Below are 19,339 nucleotides of genomic sequence, written 5' to 3'. Positions count from 1 at the left end.
ATTAGATGCTTTATCACGAAGATCCTATCTTGCACCAAAGAAGGGAGACCCTGCCTACAATCAACAAGAGTCAATACTATTGAGGCCACCTCAAATCAAGCTCTTTGCAATGTCTAACATGGTCCCAAATGACTATGACTTCCTTGAAAAGGTGAAGTAAAAAATTCACAATGACCCGCTTGCTCACAACGTCAATTATAAACTTCAACAAGGGAAAATAAGCACTTTAGAGGACTTTGAAGAAGCCGATGGATTGTTGTACTATAGAGGAATTTTTATATTCCATCACAAGATCTAAGATTGCAAATACATCAAGAGAGACATGATTCCCCAATAGCATGCCGTTTTGGAGTAAACAAGACGATTAAGCTTATCACATGGTATTTTTGGTGGCCTCAAATGTGGAATCTTGTCAAAGAATATATGCACGCATGTGACAATTGCAATAGAGCCAAGGCTCCATGGCATCACCCACATGGATTTATTCAGCCCTTGCCCATCCCTAGAAAACCGTGGTCTTCTATATCCATGGCTTTCATCACAGAAGATCTACCCCTTCTATGGGCTATGATTCAGTTCCAATGGTTGTTGAGAGGCTCACAAATATGACACACTTCATTCGAGCAACCAAGTCAATCACCGGAGAAGGAACGGCAAAGCTTCTTCCTTGAGTATATATATCGCTATCATGGACTTCCATATGACGTTGTCTCGGATCAAGGGCCACAATTCATATCAAGATTTTGAAGAGGATTTTTCAAGCTTCTAAGAGTAAAGATTAACCTCTTGTCAGCCAACCAACCATAGAGTGATGGACAAACACAGAGGGCGAATCAAGTTCTAGAGCAGCATCTCCAATGCACAATCAACTACCATCAAGACAATTGGGTAGAATTGCTAGCCCTTCTTTCGTTTGCCTACAACAACATTATTCATGATTCCACTTGATATACCCCATTCTTTGACAATTATGGTCAGCACCTAAGGATGGATGTCCACATGAATCATTGAGTGAAGAATCCGGTTGCCGCAGATTTAGCCACACATCTACTAAGTATTCATAAAGAATATTAGAATATCAAAAGAGCTAGGTATAAAGCGATCACAGATGAACATCGAATGTAACATCCACCATACAAGATTGGGGATTGAGTGTGGCTTCTCTACAACAACCTACGTTCATCTCGCCCTTTGCAAAAGTTGGACTATCAAAGACTTGGCCCATTCAAGATAATTGACCAAGTAAATCTAGTCACATACCGTCTCTAGTTACCACATTCTATGAAGATTCATCCAGTTTTCCATGTTTCAATGTTTCAATGCTAGATTCTTGGCAGATGCTCACAACCACCACTGCCCTTAGAGATTGATGTTCAGAAGAATATGAAGTCAAGCAAATCCTTGACACCCGAATCTTTTGTGGAAGACTTCAATACCTTGTACTGAAGTCTTATGGAAGATTTTAGTACCTTGGACTAAAACCCTTGACTCCAAAATCTCTCATGTAAGACTTCAGTACCTTGTACATTGGAAAGGCTATGATGCAAGCGAACGAACATGGGAGCCTGCATCTAACCTCCATTGTGCACCGGCCAAATTTTGTGAGATTCATCAACAATATCCATCAAAGCGTGCCCCTACATCAAGAATGAAAACTACTCCTCGTGGAGCTCGTTGCTAGAGGAGGGGATACTATCATGGATGTGAGCTCTTAGAAGAGTTCTAAAAGAATCTAGAAGGTCCTAGAAAGTGAAGTGGATCGGAGAGCACCACAGACGGAGAGTGAGAGAGAGAAGGAGACACACGACACACAAATATGGGTGGGGAGACTCAAAGAATGAGCAGCCCCCTATACACTTATGCTATGTATAAGGTATACAAGTCAGTGGGTGCCCAAACTCTGGGCGGCCGGGCAAGGCACAGGCGCCTATACCCCAAAAACCTCCCACTTAAAGGTGATTGTGCCTTTAAGCAAGGGAACCCAGTCTAAAGACTACAAAAGGCGAGAGAAAATCGCTCTCAACCGATGCCCACTGACTGACTGTGATCGTGTGCATCCGTTGTCCTGCTCCCGTGTAAGTCCATACACCACTTGACGTACCGCACACGTACTGCAAGTATGTACGCAATACTTGCATATCTCCCTCGTGCACTATGCCATCATCAGTCAACAAACGACTGACAACCCCAACTGCAAATGCTCCCACTGCAGCTGCGATATCCGGTCTCAAGATCAGCATCTCATACATGAGACCACCGAATGCCGATGCAATGCTAGTGGGCCCTGCTAGCTCTACGGAGCATGCATCAACATATATCTCCCTGGAAATAGGCATCTCTGACTGACAAGGCGTGTCAGCCACATGCATCTCCTGGCTGTTCGCAAAAGACGCATCAACCTGTCGTGCAACCTCAGAGCAAACCAGCTGCTCTAGGTGTCTGCTAGAAGACATATCCTGCACAACTATATCCCCATGCTCACTGTTGAGCATAGAAAGGAATGACTGTATAATCGCTAACATCTTAGCCTCCTCTGCAATCATCCATTGCAAACATGACCACTCAATCTGCTGTAACTCCCTAGAGCTCTCATGCTCTAACTCCATATGCATAGACTCTTGCACAACGTCCTCCTGTCATGACTCACTAGAGAAAGACCACTCTACCTGTATATCCTGCATAGAAGTATCTCACACAACTGACTCTCTACTTTGCTTAGTCACTAGCAAAGCATGCATGTCTGACTCTGTCACCTCTCTGTGTGACTGCTCAAGTCGTGCCCCAATTGTGTGCACAACAAGCTCACTAATCTGCACTCCATGCAAAGCACCCTGTAACCCATGAGCAAAAGAGACTGTCCGGGTCTCTCGCTCTCTGTAAGGCTGTAACAAGATTGAGACTCGACCATCTCGCACCATTACTACGTGCAATGGGTACCATGTGCCAACTCTAGCACCTCTCACAATCACTAGCGAACCCAAATGCAACGCAAAAGATCTCTCAAACAACGATACCCGATCCACTATCCCGTAAATGTCTGATTGAGATCAAATCCCGTCTCAGATCTAGCACATAACGCACATGACGCAGGGTAAATCTCATACCACTGGGCAAGGACAAACATACGTCTCCTGCACCCTCAATGTCATACACAACACCATCAGCCATGTGCACACAACCAAGTCTCCCACTAGAAAACGTGCTAAACCACTCACGATGCGACGTGACATGGAAAGTAGCATCTGAATCTAGTAACCAATGTGAAGACAATGTGCAATCCGATATGCAATCCGTAGACATAAGATCGTCTGAAGACAAGCTAGATGTAAATGTGACATCGTCGTCACAAGCATACTCAGTAACCACCGTACTGATCTCACTAGCATCTGTCATGCCCAAATCTGCATCACACATTTGTCGCCTCCATTGTCTCAAACGCCTGAAACATCGACGCCTAATGTGCCCTCTATGTCCACAATGCCAACATGTCAAGTCTCTATGCCGTCGAGACTTGTGTGTGGGACCAATCTCTCCCATGGACATAGAAGTGGGACTAGACTCCCCTGTAGACATGGATGTCGTGTACATAGCATTTAAACTCTGCCATAAAGCATGAGTTGTAGTCTCCCTCGAGACCTGCCAGTAAACAGACTCAACCAGATGCAAACGAATCGTAGACATGGCTAACTCATCAAGATCCTGTCAATCATCATCACGCATAGACTTGGGCTTCACCGATAAACCACGCAAGGGTTTATCCTGCCCCAAATCCGCCAATGCAACAAGCATATGCTCCTTCCAAGCAAAAAAAATTGCACCATCAAACTGTGTCAGACCATAACGCTGGAAGTCAAATGAAAAATCAGTCATAATGCTCGCAAAAGAGCAACCAACAATAAGTAGAAAATATCAACCAAATCAGCCCTAAACTGGCTCGAATCGCATCAACAAAAGTCTACAAATATGGCTCAAAACCTGATGCAAAATTGCACCAATAAAAACAGTGCAAAACCTTGCATAAAATCACAAATCAATATGACTCGAATCAGGCTACCTAGCTCGTAGCCACACAAGCATACATCACAATATTCACTCCTGTGAGTGTGCCAAGATAATTGTACGCGTGTCAAACCGTGAGCTAATCACCAAGCCCACACTGTGCGGTATTGATGCATACACACACACAAATCTCCCACCTGCAGAGAACACCGCACGTAAATGCTGAGTGCAACCCGCAATCTCTACCTAGATCGCATAAATGATGTGCATAAAACTCTTGGAAAAATTTCGCCAGAGTTTCGACGCACAATGGCTATCAACACAAAATAACCATTGTCCTGCAAGCTCAATACAATGAGCAATCAATGCGCATCAAACTACACTCAACATACATGCATAGCTTCTGCAAACCTGTGTCCAAAAAATGCTCACAAAGAGTACCACAGGTGACCATACATGTCATCCACAACCAACCTCTGCACTTGCTCACAAGATCTACTGCTCACCACATAAGCATACATAGAGCATTACCCGCTCAAAGACCATGTATGTAAGCCACAACACTGCAGAAGAACCACTCAATTGCAACCGGCAACACCTGTGGGAGTACTAGACTCAACCTGTACCTGGGAGTCAAACCCGATCTTGTAACACCTCATATGTGCCTGCTACCTGCAATGTGCACGGGTAAGCTGTCTGCAGCAAAGAAACTAACAGAGCCCAAAATTGTCCTGAAAAACAGTCTCTGTGTTTTTAATTTCAGACCCACTTGCACTCCGAATCAGAAAATGATTCCTTCTGCAAAGTCGTAGAGCTTGAAGCCAGCTCCATTTTGAACCAAATCGAAGCTTCGTAGCTCAAGTTATGAGCAAAACAGTAGACTGTTGTCAAACTGTCAAAAACTGAACGACTTTCTTTTGTGCTTCTTTGAGCTCATAGAAAGGCTCAAACTCACTTCCCACCTCGATGCGTGAGCTGAATGTATCAATCTCATAATGCTTCCATGTCTATGGAAGATCCAAGCTCCAATCTATCGCCGATGTAGTTGTTGTAAAGCTTGCCGAGAAGAGGGAAAATGTTGTACACATTGGGCTGATCTGTAGAGGAAATGTGGATTGATCTATGAGCACTAGGAAGCTCCTAAGAGCTCTCCTGCAAGCCTCTGTATGGCTGTCCACAAGCCTCCTCTATTTCTTTGCTCAGATATGTGACCTCTCTGCCATAGCCGACGAGTTCATCGCGAAGCCGTCCATCTACGCTCTCACACCTGTCGCTCTGATACCAATTGAAGGGGATCAGAGAGCACCACAGACGGAGAGTGAGAGAGAGAGAAGGAGACACACGACACACAGATATGGGTGGGGAGACTCAAAGAGTGAGCAGCCCCCTATACACTTATGCTATGTATAAGGTATACAAGTCAGTGGGCGCCCAAACTCTGGGCGGCCGGGCAAGGCACGGGCGCCTATACACCAACAGAAAGTTCTAGAAGCTTGAAGAATAATCTAGAAGTACCTACAAAGTTCTAGAAGCTTGAGGAAAAACTTAAAAGGTTCTTCACCTCCTTAAGCTTGAAGAAGAACCTAGAAGATTCTTAACCTCCTTAAGCTTGAGGAAGAACCTAGAAAATTTTTAACCTCCTTAAGATTCATTAGGAAAAATATGAACCCTCTAGGGGCCCTTTGAGATTAAGGTTAATTAGAGGTCAGCCAATAGGAAGAGGGTGGTGGACACACTCTATACCCTAAAAAAAGTAGGGGGACAAGGTAGCATTACACCTCTTAATTGTCTCTTACCTAGTGAGAAGGTAAGGGAGATGGCTAGGGGAAAGAGGGGGGGGGGGGGCGGGGACCACTTTGACCTCTTTTCCCCCACTTTTTGGCCCGGATTTAAAAATACACTAAAAATTTTAAATTTTCAAAAAATTTCAAATTTCAAGTTTTCCCTCCTTAAAAGGTCCCCAAACCTATTTCATGGTCAAAAAAGTATTTTTGACCTTCAAAAGTTAAAAACGTGCACTAAAAAATCCAAAAAATTGATTAAAAAAAAAAAACAAATCAAAACATCATTTTCACCCTCCAAAGTCTTTCCAAACCTATTCTATAGCTAAAAAGTGTTTCTCTCTCTACAAACCTTTTTCCAAGCTCTCCATTGCTGCAACAACCACATGCACCCCCTATAGTCCATCATTATCTCTCTGCTAGCTTTCTCCCACCTCCATTGTAGCACCAAGCAAGCTCCTCCTCCATCTCTTCCCCTTACCCACCACATAGTTTCACACCAAGTTAGCTCCTCTCCCTTCTCTCATCTCCATTACAACATGAAACAAGATTCTACTCCTTCTACTTTCATTCACTCACACTACATGGAAACCTCTACTCCCGAAGGTGGCAAAAGTATGAGCTCACATGAGTTGCATACCACAACAATAGGAGGTGTGAATATCGCGTGGGCATTGCAAGGGTTCATCTCCAACATAAAGATAGAATGGTAAGAAAACTACCCTTGTAGCTTACATTCAGAGCTTAACATCATCTCCATCTTTAAGTTTATCATACTGGAGAGAATTAACCTCTTTATGGATTTCAGTGTTTAGGCTTCACACCTCATAACACTGGGTGGTGCTATTTTGTTGATGACTTTGGTGCGCCATCTATAGTTGTGTAGCATGTGATTTGAGTCTCCCAATGTAAGTAAGTTGTGTTATCTATGGAGAGTCGTCAAAGATTTTTCTTGTAATTTATTCTTCGTATAATTGTCATTAGATAAGTGGAATGATATCATTTTGTACTTTATAACTTTGTGCTCACATAATCTTTTGTTTACTTACAGATTCAACTTGTTTTAAGAGGACATGAGCAAGCAACCATGTGCAGAGATGGAAATCACTCTATTTTTGTTCCTTGAGGAACCTTTCACTACCATGTTAAAAGATTTTGATAAGAATAGTAGGTGTTTTTTAGAATCTTGAACCAATAGGGACTCTCTAGGAGCTCTCATAGAAGCCATCCATATAGTACTACTATCTTCCCTAGTGTCATAGACACACAAATACTCAAGTGTATATGAATCTCTAGATAAGGAAGACAAATACTTGTAAGATAAGCCTAACAGCAACAACATTGTCTCCATTTGTAATTATTTTTCATGAGGCTGGATTCCTCTATAAATGCAATATAAATATGTTTTTTTGTTAAATGGTGTCGCATTGAGTGAGAGTATTTAATTTAGATTACTGAAGTTTCATACAGATCTGAGAAATATTGTTTACTTTTATGGATATTTTGATTTGCCTGTACGATGATTCAAGTCGCAAGTCTTAATCACTCCACCTTGAAGAAATTCAAGCAATATTTTGATTTTAGTTTAATCATTAATGGTTATTCTTATTAAAGTGGATCATAAACTTTGTCAAGATGTCCTCATTTGGGGATGTTGAATATATATCATTAGCAATGTTTCACAAGAACACTAGGTGGACACAAGGAAGTAAAAATTGGCTCCTTGTTTGGTCGATTTCTAGTGTTTAGTGCACAGGATTTGTGAGGCCGTTGACATGGGGAGTTCACTAAAGTATATGTAACATAGCACATGTGTTCAACAGAAGGGATTTTATATTCTTGTAAAGTTGCAGAAACATGTGTAGATAAGGCCTATAAGGGGTACTTTTAATCCATTCTAGTGAACGTACGTGATATAGGAAAATTTTACATAGTGAATGCTCCGGACCTTTGAACACCAAGAAAGGGGGGGGAGGGGGGGGAGCTCTAATTACATCTGAGTGAAAAGAAGTGGAATTTGTACTGTCATGTTGCATAAAGATTTGCTTTCACTTAATCTAAAAAAAAATTGGTATCCTGGGGTGCAGACAAGGCCATATAATGCAAAAAAAGGGGTGGCCACAAGCGCGCGTAGTGAGCCATCCAAAACTGCTGGATGGGCCATATGTGGGCCCTTGTGGCCACCCTTTTTTTGCATAATTAGGCTATTGCTGCACTCCAGAACCCTGGAAAAGATGAGATGAACCTAAAATTGAACTTTTCAAGCACATTATGCCTTCCTTCAACTCAACTTACTAGTTCCCTGCACCAAAAAGGAAAATCACATTGGACAGTATAAAAATCTAGTCTCATGCTGCATAAACATCTGGTTTCATCAAATATTAACATTCTTGCTATTATAAGGGGCAGACAAGGCCATATAATGCAAAAAAAAGGGTGGCCACAAGGGCGCGCAGGTGAGCCATCCAAAATGTTGGATGGGCCATCTGCGCGCCCTTGTGGCCACCCTTTTTTTTGCATAATTGGGCTATTGTTGCACTCCAGGACCTTGGAAAAGGTGAGATGAATGTAAAATTTAACTTTTCAAGCACATTATGCCTTCCTTCAACTCAACTTACTAGTTCCCTGCACCAAAAGGCCAAATCACATTGGACAATATAAAAATCTAGTCTCATGCTACATAAACATCTGGTTTCATCAGCTATTAACATTTTTGCTATCCTAAGGGGCAAACAAAGCTAGAAAATGCAAAAAAAAGGGTGGCCACAAGGACGCGCAGATGAGCCATCCAAAACTGCTGGATGGGCCATCTGCGTGCCCTTGTGGCCACCCTTTTTTTTGCATTTTCTAGCTTTGTTTGCCCCTTAGGATGGCAAAAATGTTAATATTTGATTTAAATTTAACTCTTCATGGCCAAAACCACTTAACTTAAAACACATGGATAAACCGAAAAGCCAAATCACTATGGAGACAGTAGACACAACTCTTAATCATTTTGTCATTGCAAAGTCATCTGAAATGATGTGAGCCTCTACAACTTCTTGAATAGCCTCCAACGCTATTGCTTGCATTTTATACTGATTTCCATAGCTTTGAAGCACCTCCTTCACCGTGTGAGCATATTTTTGATGCATGGCCATGATTCAAGTGTTCAACAGCTTCTAGATTTCAATCGGCTCCGAATCTGTCTGGGCTTGTCTCATATGAATTTGTTCATCTCATCGCATTCTTCGACCATCGTGTGATGAGAAAAAATCATATCTTGCTCGCATTCTCCAAAAATCAATGTGCAAGTTGACAATTTATTTAAAAATGATGTAAAACATACATTTTTTACTTTTTTCTTAATCTACGGGCTTCAACGAGCATTAAAACCATGGAATCTGAAAATACTCAAAGAACCATTGTTTTTTATTGTGTTAAGGACTGTATTTCCTACATACAAAACTTTCCCAAAATCTCGCCCTAACACCTTCAAAAGTGGCTTCCAAGGAGTGTACTCGGTCAAAATTTGAAACTAAAGAAAAACAATCAGAATGAACTCCTAGACTGTGTATAAACTTTAGAATAACCAAAATTTCCTTCAAAAAAAAGTTATGCTAAAAATTTGAAAATAGCTCCCCATTGGACTCCCCACAACGATAGAAGTCAAAGGGTTCAAGGAGAGGTATGGTGTCACAAGTGCATGGTGGGAATCTCATCGAGGTTTATTCCGTCAAGATCTCTTGTACTTTATCATGTCTTCTCATGTACAATCTTACAAAAAAAAATGATACTTTAAATGACTACAAATCTTATTTAACTTATCAAACAATCTAAAATATGGTAGACCAAGAGTGCTCTTACACATCAACAAACAAAAAAGTCCAAACTTCTTCTCATTAACTTTGATAAACATACATTCGTGAACAACTTCCAAGGGGTAGTGCAGTCATAGTTCTTACATCCATTCCATGACATGGTATGCTCATGGGGTGACCTATCATATAAAAATATCTCTGGTGGGGATGCCCTCATGTTAGGAAAGGGTGTGCTGCTGATGAAAAGTTGTTGTATTGTCCTACTAGGGATCTCTCCATGTTAGCATAGTGATTTTTGGTGTAGTGGGAGCCACATTGCTTGAGGAGAGCTTTGTGCCACCGTAAAAGCTTCATGTTATGCTAGTTCCTTGAGCCATTCTTGCATTAGGATGACATTACCCACCTCTAATAAGGATGGATTTGAAGCACCTACCTGCAAGATGTAACAAAGAAGGCTGTTTTAGAGGAAAAGTGGTGACACTTGACCTCTCTAACCTGCACCCACTGTTTCTTGTAAAGCCACTGTTTTGAGCTGAAGAGCTTGACATTCGTGCATCCACGAATGCAAAGAAGCACCTGCACCCATACACAACCAATTGCAATAGCCTAACAAGCCTACTTCTCCCCTCCCAAGATATTGAAGAACCATACACATTCGTCTCACCGACAGTATGACGATCTTGGGATGACCTCTGCTCACCCTCACGTGCGGCCTTCGGTGCAAACACCGCGGACAAGCAATATGTACACTTTTGTTGTGCGGAGTACATGGTGGTGGAGGGATACGATTTGTAATGTCCGTGAGTACCATGGCATTTGTTGCGTGAGGAAGCAAAGAATGAAAAGAAAGAGGGGGGAGGGAGAGGGAGGAACATGGGAGGAGAGAAGGGGGCAGAGGGGGAGAGGGAGAGAGAGGGGAGGAGGAGGAGAGAAGGGGGTAGGGAGGGAGAGGAGAGGAACATGGGAGGAGAGAAGGGGGCAGAGGGGGGAGAGGGAGAGAGAGGGGAGGAGGAGGAGAGAAGGGGGTAGGGAGGGAGAGGAGAGGGAGAGAGGAGGAAGGAGGAGGAGAGAAGGGGGTAGGGAGGGAGAGGAGAGGGAGAGAGGAGGAAGGAGGAGGAGAGAACAAAGGTTTTTTTTTTTGAAAAAGTGGACTTTTAGTGTTTGTAGGTTTAAAAAAATGTCAAAAAATGATTTTTTGATGTGTATATATGTTGGGAGGGAATTTTAAGTCAAAAATAAGTAAAAATAACTTTTTTGAAAAAAAGTCAAATTTTGGCTCTTAGTGACCCACGTTTTTGTTGATGTGGCCACACCCCTTTACTGCCTTCACTTTTCAAAAGCTAGAGAGAGAAAGTGACCTCTTAGGTCCACATCCTACATGTGTCTAAAAAAAGGCTAGAAAAGTCTACTCAAAACTAGCTTCTTGAATGCCCTTGTCCCCTTAACCCTACACAACATTAGCCTTAATCCCTAAAAATTAGGATTCCTTACAAGGCCCATGCAAGGTTCATATTTCTCCTAATGTTGAGGAAGAAGTTAGAAAGATTCTTAAGCTTCTTAAGTTTTAGTATAAATAGGGGTCTTGGGTTACAAGCCCCTCTGTCTTGCCAAACCCAAATGTGAGCCTCCTATGAGGTAAGTCCTCTTCTAGCTCTTGCTTTGTTATCAAGTCTTATCTTGTAAGTCAAGCTTTGTAATCCAAGTTTTATAATCAAGTATTAAGTCTTGTAATCAAGATTAAGTGTTTCAATCAAGTTTCAAGCTCTTGTATGTCGTGAGAACCTCCTCTTAGCTTGAGAAATGCTCATAACACAAGTGACCACATAGACCTATCCAACAAGTCTTGAACTTAAGACCTATTGTGTGTGAGAGAGAGAGAGAGAGAGACATGAACCTCTTCTAACAAGTCAGTGAGAGAGAGTGACAAAGAGAGGGGAGATTCTCACAATACAAACTTTGAAATTGCAATAACGAGAGGAAAATCAAGGTAGCTTCGACCATCTTTGTGATAAGAAATATCTTGAATGCAAGGATCCAACTCATACTAGCACCCAAGAGCTTGCTTGATAGCAATACATAAATATTGAGCATTGCTACGTATGCCCAATCATATGTTTCCATATATGAGCCATATATTTCATCATAACTTGCAGCCCCATAATGTAATTCTTGTGTTATGTTGCTCAACAACAATCAATACACACTAGACCCATGTGGCCATGTTTGCACCATGGGGGGTCGTAGAACTTGAAGTCGTGCCCAAGCCACCAAAGGAAGGTTAGAGTATTAGAGTGGGTAGGTATCTTTGCAGGCAATAGCACCAACATGAGAGAAGCAGGCTAGGAAACAAAGGTGGATACTCCTTTTGGCATTCTTAGAACATGAGACCCTTTTGCTAACTATAGAAAGGTAGCAGTATGGTAAAATACCCAATAAAAAATTGGGTACTTGTGACGATACCTATCTATTCCCAGTACTAAGCCATTATGACATCAATTGTAGGACACAAACAGGCTATTGGTTGGGTGGTGCATAAAGCAGCTAAAATGAAATCATCACCGTATGATCGAAGGTTCAAGCCTTGCTAGCGCATTGTCTCTTAACTCCCCCCGACACTGGCTTCTCATTCACCCTTCGTTTTGTTACACATAAAAAATGTATTTCCCTTGGTTGTTGCCTGTGTACCATCACGTGGGCTATGGCTTTTCTTGCTAGTAGGATTGGCACTCAGATTTCCAACGTGATCCTTCATGTGATAAACCATGTAGCACATCTATTGCGGTTCGTTGCATAGCTTAAGTGGCCTTCCATTGGGGTTTCACCCTAGTCATTGCAATATGCCAAGTGTCGTGTGGAGACAATGTAGTGCAAGGGGTTTACCGTTTTACCCTAGTCATTGCAATATGCCAAGAGTCGTGTGGAGACAATGTAGTGCAAGGGGTTTCCTAAGTACAAAGAATAAAATGTGTGCGATTGTAACAAGGTGAGGAGTCACGATGGCCTGCAGAGATGATTAGTAATTTTTTGTTTAAATATTAATAGATCCCTCTCAATGCAGCTGAGAGAATGCTTACTTCAAAGGCAGAATAAAATCTAACCCTAAACATGAAAATTAAAATGTGGAATTCAGGTGCGAGAGAGAGGCCTTCAAAGATTGACAGAGGTGGTATGTGGGATGTTTGTTTTTCTGTCAAGACAATGCAACACAGCAAAGCAAACATTCCCAAGATAATGCAATGAGATATAATGTCATGGCATTGTACCAACCAATGCCAACCTCCAAGGCTAACCGCCTTCTTCACAACTCCTTGCAGGCCAACTAGAATAGATTTTGTTCAATTATTGCCTATCACGACGACCTTGGTGTGGCGCGGCAGCACAGACAGCTCCTCATCAAAGCCCTCATCGCTCGCACCCCCGAGCACATCACCCCTTCCTCACTTGCACCACCTCCTTGCCCATACATAGCTCTTTCCTCTGATCGCACCTCCTCCATCTCCATCTCTGTGTCCATCTCCATCAAAGATGTGTCCATCTCCATCATCTTTGAATCAAGTGCCCTTCTTAACAAGAGCTCCCAATATATCTCTCTAGAATGTTCAAATTAGCATTGATTAAGAGCCAAGAAGTCCCCCGTGGCCACTAGAATTTATGATTCAATTGGTTTGAGTTGAAATTAAGGATCCATAATTTGTCATACAGCTGAATTGGAAAGCGCACAATACAAAATCGCCTTTGTATGATGATGATGATCTTGGTCTACAAGGATAAAAAAGAAGATTGAGCTAAGCTGAGCAGCTCAAAGACATACAAATAAGGTACAAGTCTTGGCTAGAGAGGTAGTCTAGAGCTTGAAAAGATTTAACTCAGCAAGAATGTAGGATTTGCGCGGGTATAAAATGCCAATATGCTTGCCTGATCTGATGGAGTTTTGCTTACCTCTAGACGGGTGCATGTTGGAGAGAGAGGTGCATGTTGGAGAGAGAGGGCATGTGGACATGCGCGCGTGCGTGTGTGTAGCGAAGAGAGAGCTTGCACTGTGGACGGGTCTGGTGGAGCCATGAGCTTGGGGAATGTGGCCTTGGATGACAGCAGGTCTTTGCTTGCCGTCTTGTCGGGCGCTATAGAGACAAGAGCTGCAATGGCTAAGATCCAAAACGCTGCCCGCCGCCTCCTACCGACAGTCAAAAACGCAGCAATAGACCCTTCTTCAACCACGAGGCCAACATTTTCAGCTTGCATGGCAAGCTCACCAAAGCACGTGCTGCACGACAAGCAGCCGCCCTACCAGATTTCGAAGAAGAGACACAGCCGTTAAGGATGTCAACATGCCCTCGCACATCCAACTGTGAAGGACCTCGACGCCCGCTGTCAGCAATCTGCCGCTTGGAGCTCCTGTGACCATCCGTCGAAGCTGCATCGCCCTCTCCATGTTTTCTCTTGTGGCTCTTCCTGCCACTTTGTTCCTCGATCTTCCTCTCCATTCTTTTATCCTCAGTTTTTGAATCAATGATTTGTAATGCATCAAATGTTGCCTGTTGCACCTTGCGATCTGGCGACTCCAAAAACGCTTTAGACAGTGCATGAGCCCTTGCAATGCATCTTTTGCTCATCCTCTCAACTTGTGTTCATCCTCTCCCGTGATCAAAAAAGCGCTGAGCTCTGATACCATGTCAATTATGGGGGCTGAGGGTTGCTTATATACCAACCTCAGCAAATTGCCCTACCCAAGTTTTGGACAAATAAGTAAAAATAAATACCTAAAGCCAAAATAAATAATGGGTTCACATTGGGCAGTTCACTTGAGATGCCTAAACTCTAACACGAAGAGCATCATCTGCAATGAGAAGGACATTATATAGTTGATACTACTAGGTACACTAACTCCCCATGGCCGAAGAGCATCATCTGCATTGAGAAAGACATTATACACTTGATAATACTAGGTGCCAACACAACCACACTCACACATATAAATTTGCAAGAACACCCTCGAATAGCTCTTGATTGATTGACCCACATCCTGAAGCACCCAAAATGAAGTTAGACTTCGCTATGATTAACCCAAAACGAGAAATAGGAGCACTCGAGAACCTTGTTATATTGAATTTTGCTCATGTCTAGAAGGCCTGGGAATTTTTGCTTCAATAAGAGCAACAGGGTCTTGGCCTTATCGACCAACCCTTCTCGTTTCTCCAAGTCAACGGCACCATCCTTTGGGGTTCCCATGAAGACTTGGAACTACTCCTTCCAACCTTTGCATTCACTTGAGATTGTCTTGTTTGAAGCTTTCTACACCAGGTGTGAGTTGCTGCTTCGACACGATCTACCATCTCCAGAATATTGCAATCGTGGTTAGCATCAATGGATAGAAGCTCTAGAAATCCGCAACTTTTAGGAACATGACAATTACATCAGCTTTCAAATCAAGAAGAATGGATTGCCTGCCACTTTGAATGGGTAAGAAGTAAAGCACTAACCAAATAGAAAAGCAAGGTGTTTGAGATAATACCAGTCCTAAAAGTTATGCAGGTAGACAAGAAATGTCATGTGTTCAATCTTGACAAAGTGTATGTAGTCTGTACGAAATTTATGCCTTAGAAAGCCTGTTTTTGAAATTTATGCCTTATTTGTAACGTAGAAAGCCTGTTTTTGAACACATAGAATTGGTGTACTGATCCACGTGTTTCCAAACAGTTTTATATAGACTCTCAAAAAAGGCTTTCATTAATGAAAAACAAGTGATAAATCGCAAGGCCTACCCTTTATACAATACACAAATAAGAGGCTTTCATGTCCATGTCACATTTAAGCCTCAAGAGGCTATAAGCACGAATCCTTTTTCCATAAGTTTGTTTCATTAGATTGCATAATTCATCCTTGTTGTCACAATATCTCATGTCTCCAAGCTTGCAAAGTTGAACTCATCCTACTCTGGTTTTTCATAAAAGGAATTGTAGGGTGTGGAAAAGGCCACAACCATGACCGCATAGTGACTGGAGGGCCATAATCATGCCACTTAGTCTTCATTGTTCGTTTTAAAAAATGCAAAAGAATTGTAGCCCCAATGTAGCCATATTTGAAGACGAAATCTTTAGTATCATCCACTTGGGAAAACTCTCATCAACGCTCTTACATTCTTGCCTTACTAATTGTTGCACTTTTTTTTGGCCAAGGGCATGGGGATTTCGACAGAGAAACAGAGCATCTGCATGAGATTTGAGTGTTGAAGGGAGCTTGAAAAGTTATTTTATCATAATTTTCACGGCGATGATCTCACTTGGTCTGCTTTAAGGAGTTGTTTTGACAAGGTATGATATGCTTGGAAATGCTACAATGAAGTCCACGACCTTGACAACTAGAGATTGAGATCGACCACTGCCAGTGGTGTACCATGGCGGCCGGGACGAGAGTTTGAAGAGGATGGCTACCATTGGCCGTTTATGGCTGTACATTTAATCTATAACCTCATCGTGCAATGCATACACGTATTGTGTGTGTCTGCGCACTTATTGAGGGTGTGAATGAGACTTTGAAGGGGGTTTTTGTTGAATGGAAAAAGTGGGTATTTTAATATCTTTTTTTAATCACCTGACGAGGGGTGGCCAATGAAGGGGGTATGTCGATTGAGAAGCACCCACTACTTGCGACGGATGAGGGAAGCACCCACTACCAGCGAGCGTCCGAGGAGTCCATTGCCATGCCGAGAGGGGAGTTGTTTGGAGAGTATCATAAACTAGATGAGGAGTCGCATGCATGAGAAGGAGCATGTTGGCCAATGTTTGCAGAATGGCACTCGGAGGATGTAGTGAGGGCAAACCATGAAACGGTCAAGCCATGCAAGGGAGTTGCAGGATAGAGATGGGGTCGCTTTTCAGGAGCAAGCCAGGAAGTGACTCGCCAAGATCATGAGAGCAGGCACCATTTGGTCGTGAGCATGGGGAGGAAGAGGCCATGCAGGCCATAGCCGGTTGCAGGAAGAGGGAGTGAGAACCGGGTTGCACAGGGTTCGGCCTGAGTATGAGATGCAAGAAGAGAGAGAGCCTGCTTTGCCACGCGCAAGGAGCCGGAGAGAGAGATTCTTTCTGAACGAATCGAGGGGAGAGAGTGAAAGGAGAGCTTCGCCCACTGTGGATCGAGAGAGAGAGAGCTCGATCTTGCTCTCTGCAGAGAATCGAAAAGAGGAGAGATCAAAAAATATATCTCATTAAGCTTATCTAAGGGGTGCTCCCATAGGAAAGGTGTCGAGAGAGGGAGAAAGGGAGAGAGACCTCTCTTGGTAGAGAGAGAAAAAGAAAGAGAGCTCAACTCTCGGTGGCAAAAAGAGAGAGAAAGAGAGATAGAGAGAGATTCTCTATGAGAGTGAACGAGAGAGATCCTCTCTCGTCGTTTGAGAGTGCATAGGCAGAAAGGGCCGCAAATGATAAAAACGAGTGAGAGAGATCGTCTAGCCGTAGAATTGCGAAAGAGAGCGTATTCCTCTTTTGTCGTAGACAGCACATGAGAGAGAGAAAATTTTCCATGAGGCTGTTGTGAGAGAGAGAGAGAGAGAGAGAAACGAGTCATCGCGCTGCCCTATAGGGTGTAAGCCAAATACCTGCACTGCCTTATAGGGTGTAAGCTGCTCTGATACCTTCAAGCAAAGTGGAAGCCTACGAAGCTGCATTGACAAAAGGTTTTGAAGCCAAAAGATAAGTTTTGTAAAACTTGCTGTAAAAACAATATTTTCACTATTCAAATTGCTCAATAATTTCACAATATCTCGTTCTCGTCTCGATTTTCGTCTTTCTCTTTCAAACTAAAGACAACATTCTCTCTCTTCCTTTTTGTTGAACTATTAAGTGATCATGTTCATGGATAATCATTGATACAATCTGGCACCGAGACTGCATTGCACATTCCTTGGTAGCAGATTTCAGCAGCACATCTCCAACCATAGTTCTTTGTTGGTGGGCTTGGGTTGGGGGTTGGTCTTTTTGTCTTTGCTTGGTTTTTCTTGTCTGGTCCTCCTCCATGGCCCAGGCATAGAAAAATATCTATCACTAATGAGGGACTCCTATGACATTAAGCCAATCAAATATTTTTTCGGAGTTTAGATTTAATAAATTCAGAACTCTAATTTTCATTAGCAAAAAGGTAAGGCATCACTAGGGCAGGCCAAAAATTGTTTTCTAAGCTCATGAGACTAATTTATTGAAAATATTAATGCAGTAGTACACTTGAGGACTGTAACTTAATAACATTTTAGCTCAACAAATGCTGTGACTTAAACTTAACAAAAAAAAGTGTTGTGTCTTTTTTACTTACAAGCTATTTCTCCACTTGTTGTAGATGGCGCTCCAGGTTTCTATTTCTGAAGCCAGATGTTCCCCAACATTGAGCTTGCGGTAGAGTACCTGCCAGCCATGCACTTTTTGCATGTGCTGATCCAGACGTGCTATTCCAGAGAGCTGACGTCCCCTGCATTGTAATGGCATGCATAGTTGCCTGTTGAAACGTGCTTCGAATCGACATGTAGCTCATAGAGCATGGCCTTTCACAAATCTGAATTCCTTTCCCGTTCCGTCATGTCTACCAGCAGCCAGCGCAGTAGGGTTTTCGAAGATGTGCAGTAGGGTTTTTGAAAGATGTGCGATATAACTAGTAGGTGCGTATATTTAGACGGATATTATACGTGCTCGCATATTTAGATGGAACGGTCGAGCTCACATCACCGTTGCACCAAAGCTATGCATATGCATAACAACAACTAGTGTGCCTTGATTGGTTCAATGTGCATATGGTTGAAAAAAAAATCGAAATTTTTGGGATGATAGAAAAAGATAGTTTTTAGAGCAGAGAATTAGTCACTGTATCTTTCTTGTAGCATCATCTCTCGTTTTTGAGGTTGTGTAGCTCATAACAATGTAAATGGGCACACGAAGGTAAAAGTAGTCAGGGCACACATACCAGTTCATTTAATTGCTCTCGAACCAATTTAGCCTGTTCTGTGAGGTTGTCCAACATAACTCGGAGTTTGAGTTTTTTAGCATGCAAATATTTACCTATGCACATATACCATACTCTAGAAGCTTAGCATCATGAAACCTACATTAAAAGATTATACAGTAAAAAATTTTCTTACCATCACTTCCAGGTTGCAAACAATCATACTCCAACAGCTTAGCTACAATTATTTGATTCCTCTTCCTCTCCAATTTTGCTCGCTTGCTGGTTTGTTCTTCTTGCCAAGCCTTAAGGGCTTGCGATTCAGATACATATTGTTTGATTTCTTCGTAAACACTTTCGACCTGGCTTAAGACCGAGCTACGGTTGTCAACTGGATATAGCAAGAAAAAGCATTCTGCACTAGCTTTAATCCTCACAGCTTTGGCGTCCTCTGCACTTCGGGACTCGCAAAATACATTCAAAGCAGACTCAAACTCTCTCTGGGTAGCACTCACAAATTTTGTCCATATTTTCTCAACATAGGTAGCAGTGAAAGACTCTTCACCCATAGACTGTGGGGTGAAGATCTCACATACAATAGGGATGCCAAGAAGAGGGCTTCATGTGAGAGGGTGAAAGAGAGACAATTTGCAACCACACGCGAGCTGGCGGAAGCGTCAGGTGACAGTAACATGAACTCGCACGCCTTCTCCACAGCATTAATGCACTCCTTAGCAGGCTTGCCCTTGTTTTCCTCCTCTTATCACGTCGAGTCATGTCGTCCTGTAGCCCTCGTCTTCACACAAAGCTAAAAACCTACTGGCCGTCCAC

General features: G+C 42.6%; 2 pseudogenes; both read right to left on the bottom strand.

Moving 5' to 3' along the window:
- Nucleotides 1-12,727: 12,727 nt before the first annotated feature.
- LOC147455919 (uncharacterized) lies at nucleotides 12,728-14,193 on the bottom strand (annotated as a pseudogene).
- Nucleotides 14,194-14,204: 11 nt separating this feature from the next.
- On the bottom strand, nucleotides 14,205-19,049 carry LOC147455918 (uncharacterized; annotated as a pseudogene).
- Nucleotides 19,050-19,339: the final 290 nt, after the last annotated feature.

The sequence above is a fragment of the Adiantum capillus-veneris genome, chromosome 6, assembly GCF_014529385.1.
Source record: "Adiantum capillus-veneris isolate H3 chromosome 6, ASM1452938v2, whole genome shotgun sequence".
Taxonomy (NCBI): domain Eukaryota; kingdom Viridiplantae; phylum Streptophyta; class Polypodiopsida; order Polypodiales; family Pteridaceae; genus Adiantum; species Adiantum capillus-veneris.
The sequence above is the reverse complement of the archived record's forward strand: the minus strand, read 5'-3'. Positions and strand labels throughout refer to the sequence as shown.